This window comes from Bidens hawaiensis, unplaced genomic scaffold (assembly GCF_021521415.1).
Source record: "Bidens hawaiensis isolate Kalapana, Puna unplaced genomic scaffold, B.hawaiensis_p1.1 tig00022146_1, whole genome shotgun sequence".
Taxonomy (NCBI): Eukaryota; Viridiplantae; Streptophyta; class Magnoliopsida; order Asterales; family Asteraceae; genus Bidens; species Bidens hawaiensis.
The window spans coordinates 188,178-200,583 of NW_027493428.1; the positions used below are offsets into that span (position 1 = coordinate 188,178).

Here is a 12,406-nt window from a genome sequence, read left to right on the forward strand (position 1 = left end):
ATCTATATCTATATTATATATAATATACAACTGATGGGCAAATTAAGGTTGTGTTTGTATTTGCTTATAAGGTCTGCAAGGAGCCTATGTCTGCGGGCGCGCAGACATAAACTCTTGAAGACGGTTTGTTTTTCTTTTAAAAAAAGATCTGAAAAATGCTTTTATGTTCTTTAAAAATAAGTTATTGTTCAATTGCTTCACACATCTTCACACCCACCTTCCTCCTCCTGCTTCACACCCATTGTACAAATCAATACATCCCTAATTACATACCCATTTCAAAATTCATCTTCGATACGGTTTCACCTTTCACTTCCCGCCGGAATAACTGTTTTCTCTCCGGCACCGGCTACTTTTGGAAACTCCGGCATCCACATCGGTATGTGTCTCAGTCTTAGCCTCGCTGGAAACTCGTACCAGCGGCGAGGCTACACACCGTATGGCCGGTGGAGTTAGCCAATCCGCCGTCAAAAGAAGCTCCAACGACTCCCTCACATCTTCAACAAAGTCCTTGAGCTTCCATTCTACTCGCTGTCGTTTCGATTCAAGAAACGTCTGATTCGTTGAAGTTTGTGGTTGAAACTGATGATAATATTGGCGGTGAGATTGCTGCACGTGCTATTGAGATATTTCCTGGTGTGATTAAAGTTGTGGTGAGAGTGGATGATGGAGTAGCTGGTTCGGGTTTGGTGGATTTGTGACGGGTTAGGTTGCCGGAGTGTACGGTGCCGGAGATGGCTACGACGGTGGTTTGTGGTGGAGAGGTGGTGGTTACTGTGCCTAAGGATGTTGGGTTTGTTTTGGTATAGTTTAGTTTAATTGAATGGTGTTTCGGTTTAATAGGTATGGTAATCGATGAATGTGTTACATAAGTTTTTGATTTTGATTATGTGAAGCGGTTTCAGACCTTCGATTGGTTGGTTTAATGGATATGATAGTTTGAAATGAATGAAAATTTAATAACAGTGTTCATCTTTGTTGATTAAATATAGTTTGTTTGATCGGTTCATATGGATAACAGAATTGGAAGTTTGAGATGAACAAGTGCTTGAAATTAGACTCGTATATGTAAGGTATTATTCCTCCATTTCAGATTTGAGTTGCTTCGTTTTGGAGGTTGTAAAAACTGATTAATCTCAATGAATTTAAGGTGTTGTTTGTTTGTCGAGACATGAAATCAAACATGATACAAACCATATTACATTAACAGATTGCGGTACGAATATCCGGTGGATCAATTTTTGCAGACGATATCACATAGTTTATAAAACAAACAGTATTATATTTTCATATTGCAGGTATTCAGACCACATCTTCAGTTGCAGACATGAAATCAGATTGCATACAGTTTTTGTCTTAAAAAACAAACAGCATCTAAGACGCTTTTTTTTAAGTAATTTACAACGCTTTTTTTTTTAAGCTTACGGTAATGGGATATTGACAAACAACAAATCTAGCACAAAATTTTAGCCATAAAACATCCCCTTCATCGTTCCACATAATTATCAATATATGTAGTTATGCTAGAATATACATAAACAGCCGGCATGTTGTGCCGGGTCTATTAACTAGTTAATTGAATAGAATTCATACCAAATGACACATAATAAAACTACCTACTCAGCATACAACTCCCAACAAGTTAAAAAGAGTTTTTTTGAGGTTCGGTGAGTTTAGCCTGAAGACAGTTTTCAGTGGTCCAAAATTCCAAGTCGATCATGAAGTGTTTTTAGGGATCCTACTATATGAAATAGTGACTGGTATAGGGCACGTGGCAAGCTTGCGTGATATCGGCCATCTCAGAGAGCGGAACACGCCTTTTCTCACCAACCATCTTGTTGCATGCCACATGCTTGTTTGGTGGAGACGTGGCAAGCCTGGGTGGGATCCGTTATCTCAGATGACAAAATCACCAAAAACAATTCAGCGACGATATGCATCCCTAGAAACAATCAAGCTTCGGCTAAATCCACCAAATAAGAAACAAACTAAAACAAGTTAACACACCCAACAATAACCAAAACTCCCCTGACTTTGCAAACAAAAAAAAGCCATGAACTTTACACTTAATTTCATCTTTTCCAAGATCCTCTTCCAACCTTCAATAAAGATGCATATAATAACTCGTTCCATGTATCCGGCACACCTGGTAAACAACAATGGCTGCAATCTTGTGAATGCTCTGCAAAAGGTTTTTGTTGCTTTATGGGCACTGATCTGTAATTAGTTCTATAAATCGACGGGTGGCCATCTTTTCTGTAATCTGTTAGCCTGCTAATGTTGAGATATATCACTGGAGTTTTAATCACACGCAGCACGTTGTCAAGAGCTCGCATCTTTGATGGGTAGTTAGTTAACTGACTTGTATTGAAAATCGGTTTGGTTTCTGCGTGACACTGTCCTCCTGAATTCCACTGCCCTCCCCTGCAAATTAACAATGGATCACATGCTTAATGACTTTTGACTTTTTTTTGTCAAACTAAAAATAAAAAAGGATTAACATACTGGAAATGAGTGAGTGAATAGCCTCTAAAGATAACTTGAGTTTTCTGACTGTCAATGTTCTTATCTATCCATTTGGACCATGTAGAAAGAGCCCTTGTATATGCATCAAGAGCTTTGAGTCGTGGGAAAACATGGTTGCCTTCCTGATAATAGTTTTCCCTGTTAACATAACAAAAAAATAGTTCGATCAAGGTTACATGTATGACGTCTTTTTGACGCGTTACAAATGTTCAAGATATGATTATAGTTTTATGTTAACATTTTATGTTAATACTGCAAGATATACCCTCGCGAAGTTTTCTGATGAGTCCACCAATGTCCCGTGTTGAAGATCAAAATGTCAGCATCTTGATACATTGAAGTCGCTCGGTCCATTAAATCCAATCGTAGTGTCTCAAAAGAACTATTTTCGCCTTTAAAAGATGACTCTCTTACTAGAAATGGAGAACTCACAAAATCCACAATGCAGTTGTAGTCCTGCACAAATTACAAGCATTTGTTGACTCATTAAACAAAATCCAAAAGCAGTTATTAAATATTGGCAACCACTTCAAATATTGAGTTGAATGTTAATATATTTGAACTCCTGTGTTTAGTATTAACTTGCCTCAAATCTGAAAGCATAAATTCCTCTTTTCTTGAAATCTCCCCTTCCTGATATTTCATAAACTCTTTTTTTGTTCTTGAGAGAATGTCGAAGTATGCAAACAAGTGATTCCCACATGCTCCGATTTAAGGAATCTCCGACAAAAACCATTCTTTACCCTCTTAATCTTTCCAAAAAATCTGTTGCATTCAAACTGGAAAACCAAAGTGAAAAGGATATGAAGTTGGGACAAAGCTCATAAACTAATCAATACATTAATACTAATCACAACTTAGGTTAAATAACCACTTGTGTATCCATTTATGGCCAAAAAGATATATGTATATATATATATATGCTTACTTAAGTTCCAAAACAAAGAATAGATCTTTGAGTTTTGAGTTCAGTATTATTTTTGCTTTCTAGATAAAGACATAAGTTCTCTCGTCCATATTCAACTTGAAACATAAGTTTTTTCCAAAAAAAACTTGAAACATATAAGTTACATAATGATACTTCCTGTCCAATATTAAAACATAGCTTATAAAGATCATATGACAACATTATAAACATGAAATTGAGAAGCCGAAACTAATAGCATTTTAAAGTAACAAGGATCATTACCTTGGGATTTCACATCCAAACGGCTGCCACCTCCATTTAACAAACTCATCATCTGGCCTCTTATTAAGATGGCAATTGAGATCTTTGTCTACATACGGACACGAACCAGCCGGATAATACGGTTTCGTATCATCTTTCACCCATCTTCCATTAAAAATATCACATTCTTCAAAAGATCCACCAAGATTCCCCATTTTTTTATAAACTTTACCATGATCTTGATCTAAACCATCTGATAACTTAACACTCCCATTACCAATTTCTTGATCCACTCCTTCCTTAGGGTTCATATTAATTGCACTAAAAGATTCATTTTTCACATCTATCAAATGGGTATCATTAAAGTCACTAACTTTAGCATTAATTTCACTAAAACTTGCATTTTCACATTACCAAGGAGTCTTAACCTACTATCTAAATTAGAACTGTTTGATTCAACCCTACTCTCACTAACCAAAACTTTAGGGTTTTGTTCTAAATGTGTGGAATTTGTTACAACAATTGAAGAAGAAGAAGATGTGGAATTGATACTTGATGTTGTAAAAGAACTGTTGTTACGAATATTAAACCCTTGGATGAAAAGTTTATCTGAATCTGGATTCTTGAAAGAAGAATTGGAAAATAATATAAATAAGAAAATGAAAAACGAAACAAACCCTACACCAAATCCAGAAACTAACTTCTTTGTTGGAGATGAACAAACTGGAAAGTGGTCTAAGATTGCAAGGATTTTTTTGAGGTTCATGATTGAACCCATGAAAGATTCAGTGGATCAAACAGTGGCCAGTGTGTTTGTTTGTTTGTGGAAATTAAGATAAGACATAAAGTTGTTTAAAGTATGCAAGCGTGTAGATGATGGTTAATGTTGATAAATGAAATGAAAGTATGAAAGAGAGTTTGTGAAGGTTTTTGATGGGAGACAAATTCCAGAGTGCAGAATGAGGGATAGGCTGCATATTGCATGCAAAAAGGAAAGGGAAATTACAATAATACCCTTAACTAGATACATACCGACGAAAATTTCGTTGGGAGTTCCGAGTTTTTCTAATCTCAAACTAAATCAAATTTAAAGAGGGAATTTTCAAATATCAAACTATAATTTTAATATATCTAGATACTAGATAGGCTACTAGACTATAAACCAGAACTAGTGACTTCCTCGTGACGTGGCACAGTAAATTCGGTCGGTCAAACCCAAGCAGTGTGGCCGGGTAGTCGACGGCCACAAGCCCGACACCCGCTAGGCCCAAATTTTTTTTAAAAAAAATATATGTATTTTTATGAAAAAAGACTATGTATAATCAATGTTTCAACATAATTTCATAACCACTAGCTTGGTTTGGTGCAAAGAGGTATGACCTCTAACCAAAAGGTTGTGGGTTCTTAACGCCATCAACGACATATAAAAAACAAAATATAAAAGAACATATATTTTGGCATAATAATAACTAGGTTGTTACCCAGCGCGTTGCGCCGGGGCGCGCTGGACAATTATGTGTTGGTTATACTCGGGTGCCGTTTCTATAAATTGGCGCGAATTCGGTTGGTATCGACAACGTTTTTTACAGTATCAAAACTAAACCAAATAAATAATTCCGCAACGTATTTAAAATAAATTAAAAAACGAAACACCACACCACCTTACTCTTTCATTGCTTGATTTAGTATGGAATCTATAAATACAAAAATCTATTTCAATTTAACAAAAAACAAAAAACAAATAAAATGGCTTCAAGAAAGCTCGAACTCGAGACCTGCAAGTTACAAGAACAAACAATACCATCACAACAACTACCTTTTTTTGTTACTTTTATTACTTTCAAATGAAAAAGAAAAAGAAAAAAAAAAACTGGCTCAAAGAGATTCAAACTCGGTACTATGAGCATTCAGCAACACAACAAAACCACCACACCAGCTTATGCTTTTGATAGCAAAGTTAGTTTCAAATGATTAAATACCCATAATAAAGTCGAAATGTTAAAAAAAGTGAATCTTAGTGGCTGCCACATGACAGCCACTGATTGAACCTCCCATCAAGTTATTGTAGCTATGTGTTTCCTTTAATATCTAGGGTAATAATAACAATAATAATAATTAAAAAATAAAGTTTGAAATAACAAAATTATTTATGTGGAAAGAGAGGCATTGTAAGGCGTCTGGAAAGGCATGCGTCCGGATGCCTTTTGTGAGGAGGGAGAGAAAGGGAGAGGCGGGCAAAGGAGAGAGGAGAGAGGCAGATGAGTTGAAAGAGGCGTGGATGATCGGTTTGCATTGTGGATGATCTAAGTTTAAACTTCGTTCAATACACATTTGATTGTTATCTCTGGTCATAACTCTCTTAGTGTTCAAATAGTTGTATACAAAAATGTGTTATCATATTCTCGTATGTTTGCATGTAAAATAAAATTGTGTGATTTTAGGGCGCCTTTTAATTATTTTGTTGTCGTTTAAGCTTCAATGTTCATTTTTGATAAACAAGAGACTCGGTGTTGCATCTTTTAAATATTTTTGTGATTTTATGCCCTTAACTTCTTTTAATATTTTATGGCTTTACGCCTTTTAAACAATTTGTTGTCATTTAAACTACAATGAGCGCGCCTATATATTATATCAAAGACATATTGTTTTATTGTGAGTGATTTGTAGTCCCCTTCGTGGGATGAGCTCTTCCGGGGTTAGATAAATTCTTAATTGTGTGCATCTATGATTCAAACTTGGTCTATTTGTAATCATTCAATATTTGAAATCATTGAATGAGAATCATTATACCACCTCTATCTTATTTACTCTTAGTTGTTTATACTTAATCATAGACTACAAAACACCCGTCTTTATCGATTTCATTCAAGAGTGATGTAAGTTATTATTTCCGATCCAACATATGATCAAGAGTCATAGCCAGTTCTTACACAACGGATATAGCTAGTTGGATGCTCCAGCCCGGCCATTAGCACCCGCATGTGCACACATTTCTAAGTTATAGTTATTTAACATTTCTAGTTCTAATTTGAAGTTCCTAGAAACATAATGTAACTTACATGTAACTAATCATGTTACGACCTTACTAGTTTAAAAATAAAATACCTGAAGTAAAATTGTTATCTATTATAAGCAATCCTGTTGGATGAAATATGGCATGGAGTTTCTTGTTATCCTACAAAGTTCTGAATATTGCGGTTGAAATGTAACTTAAAACAATTTAAAATGCAATGTAATTTGATTTATAAAGTTGTTGTATGTACATAAAATCGGCAGATCATAGTGTAGTAGGCTTGTGCCACATACATGTACACGTATCACATATATACGTACACACACTTATACACACATGCGTACATATAATTACACAAACAATCATAACACACACGCATACATATATACATTGTTACCAATGTATTGAAGATCGGACCGGACCGGACCGGCCGGTTGAACCGGGATTCGGAGACTAAGCCGGTCCGGTTTACTACCCTAGAACCGTTTTCATATTAACCGGCCGGTTAATGCGATTTTGCGGTTGAACCGGTGAACCGGCCAACTCGGTTGAACCGGCTAACTAATTATGAAGCATAGATGTTCTATTATAGAGAGGGTCAAGCTTTTGGTTTTTATATTTGGGCGATGCGGGATGGAAATACAAAACAAAGAAATGAAAGCTTTCAAACAAAAACCTTTGGATGGGCTTTATAGGTTTCGAACAAGGGACCTTTGACTAGTGGATTTGTAATTTACCAACTCAAACAAGTTGATATTGATTGTATTACTGTGATTATAAATAAACTTTATAAAATTTAACTTTCAACTTAAGGATAAAATTTTAATATATACTAATTAATCAATAGTTTGGAACGAACACTCATTACTTTATATTAAGATACATAACTTTGATAGTAATTTAAGTGTTATGATTTAAACTAACTGCTATTTTCAATATATCTGTACATAGATAAAACAATGAATAAAGTAGACTATTCATTTAATATATTTTAAAAACTAATTATTAATTATGATGTAATCCGGTTCTTGAAACCGATCCATCCGGTTCAACCGGTCCGACCAGTAAACCGGTAAGTTTGTCGGGTGAAAACGTGCGGGGTACGGTTCAAGTGACCTCAAAACTCTTTTATTGTGTTATACTGTATCCAATTTTTTTTATGTATACGGAAATTTGTCACGATTTACCACATATTAAAAAACGACCCGACAAGAATATAATGTGTTCGTCACTAATTCAAACCTTAAAATCTTTTCTGAGATGCAACCTTTTCAAGCAAAACTTATCAATTCTATTTATTTGTTTTTTAACAAAAGAAATGTTTGTTTGGTTTGTATACTATGTGTAGCTTATATTTTTTTTAACAACACAAAGAAAAAGTATATTATACAAAAACAGTGATTCTAATTAACAAGGAGCTAGAACACAAATGCAAACCTCTTTAACAGGCATAAGATTTGTAGTACAAGTACTAAATTACTAATTCTACTATTCTAAACTAAAGATTCGGTCTCTTCTCCGGTTACATGTATGAACTCTCTTCTTTTAACGTATGGTGACTGTTTCAAATAGTTGCGGTGAAGGACACGTGGATTAAAGGTACAGACATTCGGCTAATCTGCGCATGAGACACACCACCACGTGCTTTGTTGTGGTTTCAGTTCCACCGATTGCCTTTTTTCTTTCACCTATCATTTACATATACCCCTTCAATTTTGTAAATGCTTTACATTTTTTTTTAGATTAAATAAATCATGAGATGTATAACATTTATCAATATGGTATATGATGGCGGGGTAGCCCAAGGAATTAATAAAATTGCTTTCACACGTTAACGCTAAAAATGTTAGAAGGTTAAAAGGTTCGTTTTCCGCCCAAATTTAGGAAACAAGTACGTGAACAGTAACTATGTGCAACAGTACCACGTCAAATCACTGATCACATTACTGTTCCCTCTGAACAAGGGACATGCTCAGATAAAGTAATATTATTTTAATCGTTAACCAACGGTCAAAAGCTTCTCGCCCATAAAAGGTCAACTCTCTAGCAAACTGGAGGTTAACTAGTTTACCCACTGGACAAAAGGCTTGCATCTCTCCCTCTATAAAAGGATGACCCAGCCATAAACAAGAGGACATCAGATCTGGAGAGTTAACACATACTCCCTGATCACCAAGAACTTCATCCAAAAACCGATCTCAAACACCTCGGTCTTGGATCTCCGGTGAACTATAACAACTAACAACAAACTAGTGAACCTCTCTCTACGTTTTGCAAACGTAGAGGGACACCACGACCTGCGTTAGGTTAACCTGAACCCTTGAAGCTTGTTAGCCTAACCAGTCTATTCACTATCATTGGTCTTGTAATTGTTGTAGCAACAAGTTGGCGCCCACCGTGGGGCTACGCCGCTTATTTTATCTTAAATACCAGTAGTGTAGCTCCATTTTCACTAAAATCACCATGTCGTAAGGTGGATCTCCCAATGAAGTCGAACAAGTGTCAAGAACACCAACACCAAGTGCCGGCCAGGAAACTCCGACGGCTACTACATCTTTTTCCACCCCGGGAGGAACTCCGACGGAACCTTTGTTCCTCGAGTTTTCACCTTTCCGAACTCCAACCCCTTCACGATCTGGAGTTCCTTCTCCTCATTTAGGAGTCACGAACACCCGGAGCATGTCGACTTGACGATGGAAGGGGTATCACGGCATTTCTTGCAAATAAGACATCTTCTTAACCAACACGTGAGCCAAGAAAGAGAAAAGGGGATAAGAATAAGGCTGGAGTATGATGATCCGGAGCCCTCACTGTCACTCGAACGTCCACCTTCCCCTCTAACCAGCTAACGACCGGCTGCTTCTCATTTAGAAGCCGGTCCAAGTGTAACATGCCAACCTTTTAACCCATCTCCTTATACATATGGGAGACCAAGCCCAACGGCTTTCCCTTTGTTCACTTCACAACCCCTTGGGCACGAGACCACTCTCGACCAAATATGGCAGTCACCAGCTTCAAGTGTTCCTCCTATAGCCACTACATGGGAGCAGGCCATGACGGTCTTGCCCTTGGCTCGGAGTGCTACGATGAGCACCCCCATGGGAACAAGCCAAGCAGCAGCAACTCCTGAAAGCCTTCAAGGCTTTAACCTCATGCCTCAGATGATGGCTCAAATGATGGCACACTTCCCTTGGACCCAGCTCATCAACCAAGCGTTGGGTACTCACCAAGGAACGACGAGTCATAATACAAGGGTAGAAGAAAACCTTGCAAAGACTTACAAGCCCGGTAACCTGTCTTGTTTCTCTCAAAAAACCGCCAATTATGACTCTCAAACGAAAATCAAGATGCCACCCCATATAAAAACATACGATGGGACCGAAGATCCCGAAGACCACATCCATGTCTTCACGGGTGCAGCCAGAATCGAAAAATGGTCCCACGATCACAAAACAAAAGAGCCGATGCCCTGAGCAAACTAGCGTCCCTCACATTTGCACACCTCACCAATAAAGTTTTCGTTGAAGTGTTGAAGACTCCTTCAATCCAAGAATTGGAGGTTCAAGATGTAATCACTGAAGAAGTTCCCAATTGGATGACTCTCATAGAAAAGTTCCTCAAAAATGGTGAGTTACCTCTGGACCATACGGAGGCTGAAAGGGTTCGAATCAAATCCAGACAGTATGTGTTGCAAGGAGAAACTCTTTATAAAAAAGCTTACCTTGGACCACTACTAAGATGTGTGGGCGTTGAACAAAGTCAATATCTAGTCAAAGAGGTTCATGAGGGGATATGTGGAGTTCATTTTGGGCCAAGAACGGTGGTTGCAAAGTTGATGAGCCTCGGATACTTCTGGCCCACGATGCACCGAGATGCAACAGAACAACTCAAGAAATGTGAAGCTTGCCAAATTCATGCACATATCCCAAAAAGCCCTAAACATGATCTAGTCCCCATCTCCTCGGCTTGGCCATTCCACAAGTGGGGAATGGATATCGTCCTTCCATTCCCACCAGCCAAGGGTGGGGTAAAATTTTTGCTAGTAGCCGTTGACTACTTTACCAAGTGGCCTGAAGTCAAACCACTTGCAAAGATAACAGGAAAACAAGTCATCGACTTTGTGTGGGAAAGCATCATTTGTCGCTATGGGTTTCCAGGAGTGTTGGTCACGGATAATGGGAAACAATTCGCTGAAAAGCCTTTTAGCACATGGTGCAAGGAATTCAGAATCACCCAAGTGTTCAGCTCAGTTGCATACCCACAATCCAACGGCCAAGTTGAAAGAACAAACAGAACCATCGTGGAAGGAATCAAAGCAAGGCTGGGAAGGAATAACAACAATTGGCTTGAAGAACTCCCAAATGTTTTATGGGCAATAAGAACAACCAAAAAAACAAGCCACAAACGAACGCCTTACAGCCTAGTGTTCGGATCGGAAGCTGTAATCCCAACAGAAGTTGGAGTTGTGACTCAAAGAACACTCAACATGGATCTCGAATCAAACAACAATGAGACCATGTTGAATTTGCAACTCCTTGAAGAAATTCGTGATCAAGCCGCAATACAAGAGGCTAAGTACAAGCAAAAAATGGAAGCTTACTAAAATGCAAGAGTGAAACATGAACGTTTCAGGCCGGGAGATCTTGTACTCCGAAACAATGAGGCCAGCAAGAAAGAAAATCAAGGAAATCTCGACCCAAAGTGGGAAGGACCATATACAATCCTTGAAGCTCACAAGGGTGGATCCTACAAGCTGGCCAACACAGAAGGCAAAAAGCTTCCAAGACACCAGAACGGCAAAACCCTTAAAAGGTTCTATGCCTAGTCAAAGTCTTAAAATGTATTTCAAGAGATGTATAATTCTCCTTTTTGTAAACAACAACCTCTTGAATGAATGATAAAGTTTTATCATAACTTGTCTTTACTATCCTATAATCAGGTTAAGAACCTAGCAAGAAACTCCATGGCAAGGGCCATGTAAGGGGATGAGCTCCCAGGCCACATCACTCAATAGGTTCAAGGGTTAAATGAACCTATATAAGGGGTGAGTTCCTATATAATCCAACTCCATAAGACTTAGAAAATTTTTCAACCAAAACTTGTCTCATAGACGGGTCTGAATAGCCTACATCAATTTGTTCCTTAAGCTTTGAAAAAGTTTGCGAAACAAACATACATTAAGTAATGATACAAAGGATAGCCAACATGTGCTTTTTACCTAATGAAGCCTTGAAGCTAAAGTGACTACAGCACTAAAACTTCTTAAGGAAAGTTAGCTAAAAACACATCAAACTAACAAGACAAGCAACCAAAACACAATACATAGAACATTACGATTCATAAAAAAGGCCTTCTAAGGCCACAATTAGCATCATACATGATAATCCATTCAGGCTAAACAAAGGAAATCACAAGGATTCCCATGAGAATGTTCAAAGGGCCAAAAAAGCCAAACACAACCATCAAAGCAGAAACCTTAAGGGTTTCATGCTGAACCTAAATTGTTTAAGATACATGATATTGTTCAATAACGCTAAGAAAGCTACGAATAAACTGTTTAAACACCAGAAGCAGGCTTTGAAGTACTAGCCTCAACACCCTTACCTTTCTTAAACTTCTTGACTTCCGGGCCACCACCAGCAACGGCCGAACCTTCGAGGCTTGCCACATGAGACCTGTCACTATCTTCGGATAAAGTT

The 12,406-nt window shown here is 37.7% G+C and overlaps 1 pseudogene across 1 annotated transcript; it reads right to left on the bottom strand.

Annotated features, from left to right (window-relative positions):
• Positions 1 to 1,712: 1,712 nt before the first annotated feature.
• LOC143564676 (protein trichome birefringence-like 2) lies at positions 1,713 to 4,524 on the bottom strand (annotated as a pseudogene). The gene is made up of 5 exons (XR_013140918.1): positions 3,716 to 4,524; positions 3,113 to 3,305; positions 2,792 to 2,982; positions 2,506 to 2,664; positions 1,713 to 2,424 (listed from the first exon to the last, which is right to left on the bottom strand). The product of XR_013140918.1 is annotated as a protein trichome birefringence-like 2 (transcript).
• Positions 4,525 to 12,406: the final 7,882 nt, after the last annotated feature.